General features: G+C 34.2%; 2 protein-coding genes across 3 annotated transcripts in view; one reads left to right on the top strand and one right to left on the bottom strand.

Annotated features, from left to right (window-relative positions):
• The window catches only part of LOC142344898 (inositol monophosphatase 1-like), a 599,876-nt gene that overhangs the window by 116,901 nt on the left and 469,154 nt on the right, over positions 1–13,821 (bottom strand). The gene's annotated exons all lie outside the window — the stretch shown is intronic.
• The window catches only part of LOC142344244 (uncharacterized), an 82,245-nt gene that overhangs the window by 49,573 nt on the left and 18,851 nt on the right, over positions 1–13,821 (top strand). The window contains exon 1 of one of the 2 annotated variants that reach the window (XM_075395805.1): positions 11,664–11,853. The exons of the other annotated variant lie outside the window; for it this stretch is intronic. The gene's annotated coding sequence lies outside the window, so the exon portion shown is untranslated. Of the gene's footprint in view, positions 1–11,663; positions 11,854–13,821 lie in introns of those variants that run through there. 2 annotated transcript variants of the gene reach the window in all.

Genomic DNA, 13,821 nt, shown 5'->3' with positions numbered 1-13,821 from the left:
GGAAGTTATTGTTTTTCATAATAACTTTATTTTATTAGTGATTGACTGAGTTTTTGGTTTTTTTAGTGTTAGAAAGCTAAGAGTAAGTGTAGAAGAAGTAAGAGAAAAGGTCTCGGAAATTAATTTTCCGATGATTTGAACCTTTAAAGTGAAGATATAAGGTAAGATTAAAGTAAATCCCGCTTGATAGCGAGTAGTAAGTTTTTTCAATCGTCCCGAAATTCGACGATCATTTCGAGATGAACGTTGATCATCCGAGGGAGTTGGGCTTGCTTCGGGTGATTGTACACGGGTTTGGGTTCTAACAGGGCTGACTCTTATGTCAGGTGGATCTGCAAAACGAATACGTGTTTCGGGATATGGCGTAGAACTTCTAGTTCTACTACGACTACGCTTATCAGGTGTTTGTTATCTACAAACGTAGCTGAAAAACCTTCTTGACTTCCTGAGTCAGGTTTTGTTATTGTGGTATTGTTATCTTCAAGTGTTTTCTCATGATTATTTTCATTTTGTTTGTTATCCGTATTACTTGTAAAATTCTCTACTGGGAAAATTCAGTTTCAGTGAAGGGTTGTTGAAAGGAAAATTTATCCACTGGCCTATTAAGTTTTTCAACTTGTTTATTAATTAAATTTTCGTAGAACGGTTGGAAGTTTTCATTCCTTAAACCATAGTCAACAACTAATTCTGATATTGCGTTTTCGATTGGGAAGTACTCAATTAGATGGTTTCTATGAGCAACTTTTTTGACAGTTTTGTTTGAAACAAGTTCTATTTCGTAATTTACATTTGTCAATTTTTTTGTTACTTCATACGGTCCTGATCTTAGTTCATGTAACTTTTTGGATTTTCCGTCCTCGAAGGAATGATTTTCCATTAACACTAGTTGTCCTACTTCTAAAGGCTTACCTAGTTTATGTTTGTTTCTGTTTTGATGTGCTTTGGAGTTAACTTCAAGGCTTCTGTTGTATGCAGTTTTGTAAATTTGTTTGAATTGATTTTCACGAGCAAGCAATGAACTACTTAGTTTAGGTTTTAGTAGTTTATCTATCTGATCGTTGTTGCTACTTTGTTCTTAATGCTTGTGGAGTGGTAAATCTTTGCAAAATTCTGGATTAAGAGTTAAATCGGAAGACTTTAATAATTCTAATTTCAGAGAAATGGGAATTTGGGGCTTTTGGCCAAAAACGATTTCGTAGGGTGTTAATCCTGTACTAGTGCTTGCTGTTGTGTTATGAGCAAACGCGAACTTTGGTGCTAAGTCACTCCAATTACAATTAGCTTGTTCAAAAAAGATTCGGAAATGTGTGCCAAGGTTTTTGCTTTGGATCTCAACTTTTCCGTCGGTCCAGGTAGAGTATGCTCTTCTAGGAGCATGCGTAATTCCCAGTTCATGAGTCCAACTTGTGAACTCCTCGTTCATAAAGGCTGATCCTTTATCATACACAGGTTTTTGTGGTATACCAAAAGTAAGAAAAAAATTCTCAAGTGCTGATATTGTTTCACTTGCTGATGTTGATGAAACTGGGTAAACTTGGATGTAACGAGAAAAGGAATCAATTACTAATAAGCAATGTTTATTTCCGTTCGATGGTGGATTTATTGGACCTTTGTGATCTATATGTACCGTGTGGAAGGGGAAAGGTACAATTTTTGTCCATTTTTCAAGTGGTGCTTCGTTTAAGTCTTTGAGTTTTTGTTTTTTTTTGACAGTCTAAACAATTGGCTATTAAGTGAGAAACCCATTTATATAAATCTGGCCAATAGAAAAAGCGTTTCATGCTTGACAATGTTTTATCTTTTCCAGAGTGTCCAGAAAGCAAATCTTGGTGAGCTTATTCAAAAATTTTTAAGAAGAGGGATAATGGTGCGCATATTTTGATGTTTTGAATATTTGGATTTTCAGTTGGTTGTTTAAGACATAAATTGTTTCCAATTAGGCAAAGATTTTCGAAATTATTCAAGTACGTTTTCATGGCTTTTGATTGTCGAAATTTTACATTTTTCTCGTCTTTGTTTCCTGATTCAAAAAGTTGTCTTACAGTCTGAATAACTGGGTCTTTGAATTGTTCCTGGCTTATTGCTGTTATGTTCAAGTCAATATCTTTAGCAAAACTAGATAATTTCTCAATGAGTTCTTTTCCATCTGAAATTTCGTTATTTTCACAAATTTGATTTTGCTAGTCGAGTACTTGCTATTCTATCAAAACCTGCTTTGCTTGCTTCAGCCTCTTGCTCAAGACTCATGTCATCTATTTCTAAATCTGACAATTCAACAGAATTTAGCAAAGAGTCGTCTTCTGTTGTAGAAATTTTTCTTTTTCTTTTTCTAAATTATCATCAAATTCTAAAGACAAATCAGAGTAGTATATTTCACTGTCGTCTTGTTCGCTTAAGATTGGCTTTTTTAGTGGGAATTTTTCACGATAGTGGTTTATTGCATTTCCTTTCAAGAAGGATTCTGAGATGTCCGAAGTTGAACAAATTCGATCACTGGGTTATCTGGAAGGGGTATCTGGTGTCAGGAATTGCTAAGACTGTATCTTCACTTATACGATCCTTAATTTCTCTGAACTACTTTTCGTGTTCATCTGTCCATTGAAATGTGGTTTCAGTTTTTATGAGATCGTAAAATGGCTTATTGTCTACATGCAGATTTTTTATGTACATGCTGTAAAATCCTAAACAACCTAGGACTCGCATTACATCTCGTTTATTCTCAGGTGTCTTTAGGGCTTTCAGATCTTCAACCCTTTTCTTCACTGGTTGAATTCCGTCTTTTCCTACTACATGTCCTAAGAAATGTACTTTGCGCAAAAAGAATTTTGTTTTCTCAGGCTGAGCTTTCAGTCCTGCTTTGCGTAGCAAAAGATGGCACTTTTTTATTATTGCATATATCTCTTGTGTTGTCTGAGCTTGCATGATTGTGTCATCAATATAAGTTACAGCTTGTCTAGATTTTATTAAGGGTGCAAAATGGGTTGTCATTATTCTACTGAAAAAGTTTGGTAGTCCGCAAAGTCCGTAAAAACCACGTTGAAACCTATTAAGAAACTCGTCAATTGTTGTGTTTCCTCCGTTAGGGAGACTGGATTATATGCAGAGCATAAATCACTTGTAGTGAAGTAATTTCCGTTTAATCTGGTCAATAAAGATCCTATTAGCTCTATAGGCCATGAGTATTTACTTATGTCTGTTATTGAAATTAGATATATGGCGTCTATTACTATTTTCACTATGTTTCCTTTAGGAAGGATGATAACGGGATTAATAAATGACGATCCCATTTCGGTGTCGTCTCCCATTTCTCGAATTGTTCCAGCTTTACAGAGCTGATCTAGCAAAATTTCAAGTTTTTCCTGATGGTGCAAGGGTACTCGTGATGGTCTTTGCTTAGTCAAGGTTGAATTTGGTAGAAGTTTTATGTTAATTGTTTGCTTTATTTTGCCAACGTCATACTTGTGTTGAGAGTAGACGTCCTTGTCTCTGGCCGGAAGTTTCATTAGATCTAGTAATTGTGCATCGTTAATGTCAGATTGACTAAAGTCAAATTTTTTGAGAAACTCACGGTCTGACTTACTAAACATTTCCAGTTTTTCTAGTGGTATTTGTTGAGGTCGAATTTCACCTTCTATTGTTGCTTTTGGTTTTAAGTCTTTTAGATCTAGACTAAAATCTATTTCTAACTAATGGTGGTCTGCAAATTCTTTTTCTTGAATCTATTTCTGAACTTTTTTCAACTTTTGTCTAATATCTGTTTTGTCTAGTTTTGGATTTTCTAAAGTCTGAATTGGGTTTTCAACTTTTTCAGTCAGATGAAAGATGTGATTGAAATCTGTTTCATTTTCTGTTAAGACATCTAAGAACGCGACATTATCAATCAGTGTGTACTTTTGTGTTTTTTGGCAAATTTCTTCCAAAGTGTATCCTATTGAACCTTTATCTATTGTTACTTTACGACCACCAGGGTTATTAAGCATTATTGGCAACTCTTTTTCTTTTCGTATACAATAGACATTGTATTTGTAGATACCTTTGTCTTGGAGGCGATTGTCAATTATAAATGATGTTCCTTGTTTAAAAAAATGCTTTGATGGTGTAATTGTTAGTACTCTGCTAGATTTTGGTGCCAGTTCGAAAGGTTTGTTAAGTACAACTTTTTCAAATTTACTTACAAAAGGATAACTTTTTGTTTGATATTTCGAGAGCGTGATTGAGACGTTTGGATAAATTTTCAAGTTCATTTTTGGCGTTGTGATTTTGTGGCAAAATTCAAAAATTCCATTCCAAGGATGTTTAATTCGCATCCGTTTTTCTCTGAAGCCCATGTTTTAAGATCTGTGTAATATTTGCCTTCAATGTCAAATGAGATGGGGACATGAATGTAGCCTAATAATTTTAATCGTTCGCCGTTGACTGCAACTGTTTTCTGTTTAGACTCAAATAGTTTAACATCAATCAGTGACTTAAGTTCTTGTAGAAAATCAAAGTTTATTAAGGAACAGATTGCTCCTCTGTCAACTAGAAACTGCGATTCGAAACCGTTATGTTTATTACTGTCTCCGACGGCGTGAAAGTACAAATTAATAAAAATGCTTGTTTTTTATTTTTGTACTTTTTGAGACTCGTCTAGTTTAAATTAACTTCATCTTGTTGATTGTCCACAAAGAATCCATTAATTTTATTCTCTCTGAATTGAGCTCTGTTTGAATCACGTTCTCTACTGTTATCTCTAGAATTCTGATTAGAACTGTTACTTCTTCTATAATCCTGTCTTGGACTGCTTGACTCACGATACCTTGTTCGGGAATCGTTTCGATCATATTGTCGTTCCCTGGAGTAGTTCCTATAGTACTGGGGTCTACGATCGTTGGATCTGCTATTATAGCGTCGATCTCGATTCTCAAAGCTTTGTGAGCGATTTCTGAAGTTATTGTTCTCAAATCTAGGATGAGGAGAGTATTGTCTGCGGTTGTCTTGGTTGTAGTAACTGTTTCGTGGTCTAGTGTCTTGTTGTATCTGTTCTGATTTCTATCATAACTATCTTCTTTTGGACGACGTCCTCTATAGCTTTGATAGTTATCTCTGAACTTATCTCTTTGCTGTGGTTGCTGTCTGTTTTCTTCTTTAAAATCTCTGTTTGCATAGCAATATGCTATTGTGTGACCTGACTTTCTGCAAAATTTACAAAATCATGTGTGATTTTGTTTATTTCTAGGCTCATTTGGGTTGTAGGCTGCGCTAATTCTGTTGTTTTTCATTAAACTTAATATTTCTTGGAGCTGGTCAGTTATACCATCTATCTCCATTTTGTTGTCTATGCTGCTAGATGCTGTGCCTGTGAAATCACTGCTTACTGCAAAACTTAAGTCTTTAGTGCTCACATGATTTTTAAGTTGTTCCCATGTTGCGTGAGGTGTTTCTATCAGAAATTGATGCGCTTTTTGTTTAAGTGCTGGAGGAGTTAGTCCTCTTACAAAAAATTCCATACACTTAGTTTGCCTTTGAGCATCTGTGAATGGGTGTGGCCATCCTTTTTCCACTGTTTTTGTTAGTCTGTGTACATAACTTTTTATCAAATCATCTGGCTGTCTACGAATGTTTTCTACCTCAATTCGTTTTCTATACTTGTCTTTCTCGTCTGTGAAACTATCTAAGAAACCTGTCCTAACATCATCCCATGGTTTCGCTGCGGGCAAAGAATCGAACCATTGGGCTGCTGGTCCTCTTAGTACTGAGCCAAATAATGTTTTTATACGTGCGTCATATGCATTTTGTGCATCTCCTGCTCCTGGTCTAAGTCCTAGTGAAAACTCTATTTTTCTCTCTATTAGACTTAGAAAATCCGCTACGTCCTCACTTGGGTCTAAGCCTGTAAATTTTTCAAGAGAAATGTCTTGGTATGCCACGATGTTAGCCATTTTTGTTTTAGGGTTTTGAATTATTACTAAGTTTTTATATGAAAAAGATACTATAAACGGAAGAAAACAATATCAAAGTCTAATCAAAAGAAATTGAAGCTATGAAAAGGTCAAAAAATTGTTAATAGAATTTAGAAAATATTGAGACAGTTTGCTTAAAAAATGGTCCTATTTCAAAAACACTATTTGGAGTACGTAGTGCGTCTAAAATTTGGTTAAATTTTGGGTTGTTTTCCGCATGTGTTATGTAACAAGATAGTCCTGGAATGTTATCAAAATTAATGAAAATGTACATATATTGCTTTTTCTTATCTAATTTATAACTAGTAACTTTGCATGTATTATGACCAAGTTTGATAGTAATATTCAAGAAGTTAGCGTCAATATTCATTCAATTCAGCTCTTGCTCTAATAAAGGTGTATTTTTAGACAGTATCAGATACAAAATTAGGTAAAGTTTTAGTGAGCTAGAGTTCAATATAACTATTGCGCGTGTGCAAAGCTTTCAAAGTTTTGTAAAATTCAGGATTAGAACTTGCATATGTTAAAAAATAGTGTAGGCGCGGATCGATAACAAACTTGTAGTACATAATCAAAGATTGTCTATCGTTATTTAATGTGTACTTTTTAACTTTTGCAATTTTTATCGTCGTACAAAATGGTTACATTTAGGTGCTTTGTACTAATATCCATAAGCTCGGTTATAAGACAATAAAAAGAAAAAAAAAGAGTTTTTGTTTTTTTCTCACTTTGTTTTATACAAAAATATTTGATATTAAATAATTATAGGCATTTGTTCATTCGTTGATAGCAACCATCTTTGGTTAGCCGATATTCTATCCAGAAAAATTTTCCTGCGTGACAAAATTTTGGTTTTTGATTGCTTTCAGAGAAGGCTGTTGTAAGTATTGTCCTAAATACTCTGACTCGATAGGAAATGATTTGATTATCGCTATCAGACTTTCTTATTAGAACGAAATAAACTCTTTCTTTTTGGAATATTTCTTTAAAAAAGTTGGGTAATGTGGTTGAAAACATGCAAACTTTTTCAAACTTATAGAGCTTATTATCTGGCAAGGGTAAAAATTTCAGATTTTGGCTGCTTTCACTCATTTAATGGACGCTTGTGGTTGAGTGTACATACATTGTAAATCGATGATTGAGCCACGTTTATAAAGTCTATTGAGCGAATAATCTGAGGAGGTACTTTCAGTTTTAAATATGATTACTTGTCCGACAGTTTCTGTTCTTTTGATACGGTAGACTATTGTCACGTATGATTGTTCAACGTCGATGACATATTTGAGCACTCGACAGTCTCTTGAGTTATCCTTAATACTTATTTGTTTGTCTCCTATTAGTTATTCCATGCACTAAATGCAAAAACTGGAACATTTAATTTGTTGAAGTGAATTTGTATGCACAATTATACGTAACCCAACAAGTACAATCGAATTTATGACTCAGAAAAACGAAGGAGAAACTTAAATATCAAAAATAACAGTAAAGGGAACGTTTACTTAAGAAAGTTGCACGAAAAGATCGTGTTATTTCTTTTAAGTTTGGCGTTTTGGTGGTTAATTTTGGACAAAACGCTATATTTCTATTAATATATTAACTTAAAACAGGCGTTAATAGGCTTCAATACCTATTTTTTGTCTCTGTGTTCGAATATTTACTCATACTTCAGGATTATCGGCGAATTTCAGGAAATTATTGATAAGTTTGAGACTAATTTCGAGGTTTGTACCGCTAATTCGTATTCAAATTGCGATATTTTTAGCTTGTCTGGTTCAATATGGGTAATTTTTTGCAAGTTCCGGGCAATTTTTGGGTTATCTGGGTCAATTTTGAGTCAATTTTGAACAAAGAGTGACAAATTTGGGTCAATTTTGATCAATTAAGAGATCAACTTGGGCAAAATTTAGAAAAATTTTGGCAAATTTTGAATATGGGCAAATTTTGAATATGGGCAAATTTAGGAGCAAAGGGTCTAGAATCGGACAATTTTTAGGTAAAAATTGAAAAAATTTGGTCTAAATAAGTGAATTTTAGGACTATATGAGCTCAAATTGACAACTTTGGAGAATTATTTGTGCTTATTTTGATGAAATTTAGTTAAATTTGGCATTAAAATTCAATTATTTGCTCAAAAATGGGTTGAATTTAGGCAAAAAACACAAAATTTCTACACCAAACGGGGCTAAATTTTTTAAAAATCTGATAAAATTTGAAAGTTTTTACTCTATTTTGGACAATTCTGGTGAAAAATCGTGTATAATTGGCTGATTTGTGGATGAATTCTCACTAATTCCTGTTAATTTAGGCAAAAACTAGGAAAAATCGGGCTAAAAATCTCATAAAACCAAATTTGTTTAACTCAAAACTACGAAATTTTAGAAATTGAGGGGCTAAATCGAGGCGTTATAGTGATAGCTGGGATGTTTGGTTAACAATACAACGTTATTTGTAGCTATCAGAGTGATTTATTAACTTTTAGAGACACTAAAAGGTACACTATGCATGTATAATGAAGCAGAACAACGTTAAACTAGGGTTATTTGCATGTAGGTCAATTTGTTTTTGCAGTACTATGGGTTTGGAGGATGATAAGTTCGATAATTTAGATAATAATTCACAAGTTAAGATGTATAAGACACGCTAAAGTTAAGTTACGGACAATAAAAGAGAGATAGTTTAGGGAATATGGGTGTATCATTTCGTATATAGGACTAGGGGGGATAGTACAGTTCGTTATGTTAACAGTATTAAAGATTTGGTTAAGTTGAACACAATTATTTACTCTAAAAGTAACATTAATGTGACCGGTTTTGTCTAATTTTGTCCGGGGAGGGGAATACAAAGACGTCTTTTTATGATACACAACTAAGTACTCACTTGTGCGCTTAAAAATCCAACCTACCGTGTCAAAAATTGGGTTTGAGAAGCAAAGAACCGGTGCTCAAAGTTACTAAATCAGTGGATTGTTCTTTTGTGGGGAGAACCCGTCTCTTTCAGTCGGTCGTAATTGAGAAGTTCAGAATCTTAGAACATCTCACACAGGTACTGGGATAGCGCGGTATGTGGCCCTACCATAGAACCTGTGTGACCTCTGGGCTTTTGGTTTGGAAAACTAGCCACAAAAAGTCCACCAGGTCCCTATATGTGTGAGCAACCGACGTTCTTTATTCCTCGTTGCACCAGTTTTTAACTCTGATGTAGTAGATATTTTATTCGCTTGATCTTAATTACCACACTAGAGCTAAACCTATATTATTGTAGCGACCTTAATTACGTGTTAGAATAAGTGTCGCTATATGCTCAAAATGTTCTTTGCTAATTTCCAAATCTATGGGCTATTTGCTAGAAAATAAAATTGATTAGATATAAAGATTAAATAGTAAATAGATAGAAAGGATAGAGCACAATTATGGGGTAAATCCTACTTGAAATTATGGTGGGGTATCTAATCTTAATCAAGAAATTTGATCCATCTTACTGCTGGATGTGAACATTACTCTAACTCTATTTTGCTATAAAATTGGCAGACCTACAATCGCTGCTGTATTTCCCTCTTAGCTGAGGAGTAGATGTTTCGCTCTAAGAGCAGTGAGAGGAAGAGAGAGAAAGAGAGAAATTTTTTTTTGGAAAATCAAGCGTCTTACGTTTGTGCTGGTTGAGTTTGGTCTGATTTCCTTCAGCAGCAAGCTCTAGGCTCGTGCATGTTTATAATTGAGTCAACACGACTAAAAAATCACAAGACCTATGACTAGCAGCGAATCAATTCCTAGGTCATTCGTGGAGCCGACTATTATTCGTCTTTAGTCGTATATTCGGTTCAGACTTGCTGCTGAAGAGCGGCCTGGATAGCTTCAGTATCCTTCACTTAAAACGCGTATCAGTAGCGGCAATGAATCAGCCGGTATGGCCTGCTCCATAGTGTATTAAATAATACACAGCAGTATTTGGCTATGAATAATGTATTCAGTCACTCAACGCAATTCACGCAGCATAGCTCTCTCTTAATATTCCGTCAGTTTAGACTAAGTCTAAAGTGTTCACAAAGTCGACGGTTAAGTAATTATACTCTCTGTAGTATCGGTAATTGCGGCGGCGATTATCCGATTAGCAATGCTACAGTACTTTGTGTATTTTTTGTTCAGTGCGGAAAAATCAAGGTCATGGTACATCACTTACGCACCAACACCAAAAAATATATTGAAGATGCGATTGAAAACCAACCAAAGAGGGCAGGCTTGATATTGTACATACTATAATCAAAATGAAGATATACTGGTTCTTAGCTTGAATTTGCTTGGGTCGTATGTCCTCCCTAAAGTCCTCTCATACAGAGTGAAAAATATCTTGCCGCATTGTCAATATTGTTCAATTGGTCATGGTCTTGTTTTGAAAACATCGATGAATTTGAGATCGCACATCATTTTTTTTTTTATATAATTGTTTTTCAATTAATTATTTGACAAAACAACTGATTGAGCAATTTTGTATTTTGTCTGTACCAAATATGAAATAGCCATTGAAGCGCTGAAACCATATGGGCAAAACCGTGGGAGCTGACTCTGCTTTATAACAATGATTGAAAAGACAGTCTTTTGTAGGCCACTAATAAACATCAAAAAGTAAAATTGTCTAACAAAACGACCCTTATATTTTGAGTTTTCTACAAGGTAACTAAGAAAACGTTTAAGACAATTTTAGGTGAGCCGTTTACATTTTTGAAATTCGTGCATAACTTAATGTATTGTAATGGTTTAGTGACTCTGCTTGAAGTATCTGAGCACTTCTGGCGTTTATTGAGAACCGCGAAGTGGTTCGAGATATTAAGTCAGAATTTCGAAGTGACTTCTGCAGAGTCACTTAACCATGCTTAAAATTCAAAACGCGCACGTTTTAAAATGACGAAAGCGAACTTCTGGCTAAGTAGGAACTTCTGGCATCTTGACTTCTGGCACTGTGGACTTTCGGCATTTTAAAATGTGCACGTGAGTGTTTTAAGTGAAGTTAAAATCGGTTGTTTCAAATATCCACGCTTTTCATTTTCATGACTAGTTTCGTCTCCTTGAACTTTCAATATCATTTATGGAGACAAATTCATGCAAGAATATCATAACCCTTCGTAACCTTTCCTCACGATATTATAATATCAAATAAATCAATAAAGAAGAAATGACTGAAATTTTAAGTTTTTTGTTTGACACAGCTTTGACATTGTAAATTCTGTTTTAAAAAAGTATACACATAAGATAAAACTGACAGACTAAAAAACAAGTTCGAATCTTCTTGTATGTCATGCATGATTGGAAAATTTATTTGAAAATTCTTAAATGATAGCAACTATTTGACGATATTGAAGTCTTGCGGTCAAAGTGTAAAGGTCAAATCATGTATTAATCAGGACAAAAGATTTGTTCACACAAGTAATCACGACCTGATTGTTAGTTTTAGTGACAAAAAAATTCAGTTCGCGTATTGAATTTTGTAGTTTCAAATAACCTTTATACGCCCTCAAATCAACGGAAAACGCTTATTTACAAAAACAACTTTTTAAAATATTGATTTTGAAGTTTTTAACAATGAACTTTGGTTGTTTTCAATGATCAGATTAACTGTTTAAACATTGTGAATTATAGGTCATATGATGGTTGTACCAGCACGACTGTGAAGTTTGTTTTGCAATTTGCTCAGTTGTTCAAGGCTTTCAACAATTCTACTGTAAACATAGTAAACAACTAGAATTGTTTTTGCCCAAACCAATTGAGGAATTGTCGTTTAGTTGTCATTTAGTCAATTGAGTTTCGTACTGGAACAGCGTAGGGATATCGTATAAAAACTGTTTAAATTGAATCTTTGAATTATTTGCAGGATATTTTGAACTCTCTCGTCTGGGCTTGATAGATAAATTGAGACACAGGTTAGATAATTTACAATCACTTTTTCTTGAAAATGACTTCGGCAAAATTGTCAAATTATCAAATCCATATATATCTAGGGTACTTATATCCACAAAATTCACAGTATTGAAATAGAAAATGGGTCCGGTCCGATTTTACAGCGTTGTCATTTTTGGCTAACAGTTGAAATCTTCACATATTTAAGTCGCAATTCACCCCGCATTAACAAACAGTGTAAAAATGAGAAAACGTATGATTTGTATGAACTTATTACTTTCTTATCATTCAGCCTTTATTTATGTTTCCTACATTGAAAAAGTTTAAAAATAAGTTAGATAAAAATCAGTAGCTGTTTCAATGGACTGAAGAAAAGTTTTGCTCCCTACTTATTTTTGAGTTATTTTGAGCCACAGTTATTTTTGAGTAGCACGCGGTCAATCCTAAAAACATTCCACGACTTAATATGTCGCCGCATCAATTTATCTCACAGCTCATTTGGGGGGGGGGGGGGGGGGGAGGGGGTTATCTAAATAGGAAAAATATTTTCAAAAGCAAAAAAATGGTATTTCAATCGGCTAGTAGAAGAAACGAAAATTTGTAAACTTTTCAAGTTCTGTCCATTTTAATTATTCGGCACCCCAAAAGATGAACATTTCAAAATCCTACCTTTTTCCCCCAAATCGTTAAGGAAGTTCAAATTTTTGCAAAAACAGCAATCTTTTATTCAGGACGCCTATTTTTTGAACGCGTCATACAAATTATGCCGTATTTTAGCAATTTCACATGAAATCGTATATTGTCCAAAAATTGTTTAAAAAATCTCAAACTAACGACAGCAGATCTGTTTAAACTGTATTTCCAAGATACAGTATTAGAGCAAAAATATGAGACATTAGAGGCGAAAATCTGAAAAATTTATGAAACATATGTCTTATATCTAGACCTTTGCTGCTGAAGGTGGTCGTGTCTTACGTAAATAGCCAAAATTGACTCTTTGAAATTTTTGTTTCCCCAATCATATTTTGAAATATTTTTTTCAATTAAACGCAAATAATTTCACAGTTAATTTTTTAAAATTAGACATTGCTCTTTTTAAAAAGTGACTTTTTCATTCAAATATAATGTATGCAAGATTTTTTTCAAATTAATTTCAACAATTTTTGTCTTTCTCGTTGTTTAGTGATTATTTGCCTGCTCAGTTGCACGTCAAATCTGAAAAGGGTACGTGTTCAAGACCACAAAACTGATATATAATTAGGAAAGAACAAATACTCTTCTCTCTCTTACGCGCGCAATGATTAACTATCCAATTTTTTTATTGGGAAAGAAAAAGTGTTGTGACAAAAAAATCTTTGTTTAATATGAAAAAAAATCAAAACAATTTTCATAAGTCCACATAAAAAACATACCTGCTACTTAGACATGACTCCAGAAAATCTTTGATAAAAGAAAAAAATTATTAAGGAATTGGTTTTTTCTAAAGTCAATATGCCAGGAATTTTTTTAGGTGGACTTTTGAAAAAAAAAATTTGAATTTGTTTCAAATTTAACCTTAGGAATTTTAAGGTTCTCCGTGCCCTCTTTTCTATCTTTCTGACCTTTGCCATCCCGGACTGAACGGCAAGTCAACATCAGTACTGGGCACGTCAAATTGCAAGTCTTATATCAGTACTGATTCAGAGCTATGATCATGTCACTTTTTACACTTGTCAGTATAAATGCAAGTCTTGGCCTAGACGTGCAAGTCTAAATGCAAGTCTTGGCCTAGACGTGCAAGTCTAAATGCAAGTCTTGGCCTAGACGTGCAAGTCTAAATGCAAGTCTTGGCCTAGACGTGCAAGTCTAAATGCAAGTCTTGGCCTAGACGTGCAAGTCCAAATGCAAGTCTTGGCCTAGACGTGCAAGTCCAAATGCAAGTCTTGGCCAAGACTTGGCACGTCTAAAAAACGTCCAAACTAGGTCTAAAAAACGTCAAAAATAGCCGAAAA

Source organism: Convolutriloba macropyga, chromosome 8, assembly GCF_964194025.1.
Source record: "Convolutriloba macropyga chromosome 8, txConMacr16.3, whole genome shotgun sequence".
Classification (NCBI taxonomy): domain Eukaryota; kingdom Metazoa; phylum Xenacoelomorpha; order Acoela; family Convolutidae; genus Convolutriloba; species Convolutriloba macropyga.
The sequence above is the reverse complement of the archived record's forward strand: the minus strand, read 5'-3'. Positions and strand labels throughout refer to the sequence as shown.